The sequence below is a fragment of the Gekko japonicus genome, unplaced genomic scaffold, assembly GCF_001447785.1.
Source record: "Gekko japonicus isolate JY-2015 unplaced genomic scaffold, Gekko_japonicus_V1.1 scaffold3175, whole genome shotgun sequence".
NCBI lineage: Eukaryota > Metazoa > Chordata > Lepidosauria > Squamata > Gekkonidae > Gekko > Gekko japonicus.
Genome location: NW_015160322.1, coordinates 130,642 through 132,599, shown reverse-complemented (window position 1 = coordinate 132,599; position 1,958 = coordinate 130,642).

The following is a 1,958-nucleotide window of genomic DNA, read 5'->3' as shown; positions in this document are numbered from 1 at the left end:
TCCCTTCCCGTTTATAGCCCGCCCTTCCCAGAATCAGGCTGGGGCAGGTAAGAACACTTCTGCCCCCCCAGCCTCCGACCCATTCCTCGACCCAGGCAGGGACTGCAGTCAGCGAGAGGGTCCGTGGGCCACGCTCCCTCCCTCCCTCCCGTTTATAGCCCGCCCTTCCCAGAATCAGGCTCGGGGTGGGTAAGAACACTTCTGCCCCCCCAGCCCCTGACCCATTCCTCGACCCAGGCAGGGACTGCAGTCAGCGAGAGGGTCCGTGGGCCACGCAGGGGGTGGTTGGCGACAGGCCCCGTTTCCCCTGCTGGCCGGAGGAATGACTTGCGTCACTCTTGTTCCTCCCCCGGCAGATGTACGTGACGCTCGTGCTGCAGCTGAAGGGCTCCCGCTTGGCCAAGCCCTCCCTGTGCCTGGCCCTTCTGTGCCCGGCCTTCCTCGTAGGGGTGGTGCGTGTGGCTGAGTACCGGAATCACTGGGCCGACGTGCTGGCGGGCTTCTTCACAGGTGGGGCCATTGCCGTCTTCCTGGTGAGTACCGAGGGCCCAGCCCTGGGAGGCATAAGGTGTCGCTCAATGCAAGACGAGGGAATGAGAAGACGTTGGGCATCGTGGGATTTGCACCGTGGGTGGCAGGAGAGGGACCCCCTTTTTGGAGGACTGAGTGCAGGCTTCGTCCTTGCAGGATTAGTCCGGTGAGTGCCCAGGGGCTCCGAGGATGTTTATCTCTCTGTGGCCGCTTCGGTCGAAGCGCCTTGGAGTGGAGCAACCAGCACGGAAGGTGTTTTTGCGTTAAGGGCCTGAGGAGGGCGCCGCGACATGGCTGGGCTCTCAGAAACATTGCCCCCTCAGGCCCCCTCGTTTCCCAGCAGGTTTTACTTTCCACGTGGCCGGATGGGGCGTGAGGAGGACCCAGGCAGGCTAAGGAACAGTTTGGCTTAGGAGGTCTAGTAATAACTGGTTTTCAGATAATTTGTAGAATAATGAGAACAGGAAAGGTAGGTGAACGAACGAAACGAAACACCCCTATCTAGACCAGGGGTGGCCAGACTTGCGTAACGTAAGAGCCACGTGGAATGACCGTCAGATGACTGAGAGCCACGTGATGTGAACAAATATTAAGAGACGTGTTTTTATTGGGAAAATAGGCAGATTTGCTTTTGATTAACATTAGTTGAGACAGCCAAAAATAAAAACAAAAGGGATAAAATAGATATTGATAATGATATTTATTTGTCCAACGATATTTGTAGGTGCTTTGAAAATGCATTTAAAGCTAAGGTTGCTCTCTTTCTCTTCTCCCCCCCCCCCCCGCACCTCAGCCTCCCCCGGGGCTGGTTAAGTGCATGGACTCTAATCTGGGAGAACTAGGTTTGATTCCCCACTCCCCCCCCCACATGCAGCTGCTGGTGTGACCTTGGGTCAGTCACAAGTTCTCTCAGAGCTGTTCTCTCAGGAGCAGTCCTCAAAAGAGCTCTCTCAGCCCCACCTGCTTCATGGGGTGTCTGTTGTGGGGAGGGGAAGGGAAAGGAGGTTGTGAGCCGCTCTGAGACTCCTTCGGGTAGTGAAGGGCCATGGGTATAGATCCAATCTCCCCCTCCTCCTCCTCCTCCTCATGGTGGAAGCTCAAATGAACACAGGAAGCTAGGTCAAGATGGGCGGCCGTGTTAGCCTGTCTGTAGCAGTAGAAAAGAGCAGGAGTCCAGCAGCACCTTAAAAACTATCAACATTTGTGGCAGCAGGGGTAGCAGCTCCTACTCTGTCACAAATGGTGTTAGTCTTGAAGGTGCTGCTGGACTCTCGCTCTTTTCTATGAACACATGAAGCGGCCTTGTATTGAATCAGACACACACACACACACACACCCGGGTCCATCAAAGCCAGTCTTGTCTACTCAGGCTGGCAGACGCTCTCCAGGGTCTCAGGTGGAGGTCTTTCCCATCACCTAGAAGAAGA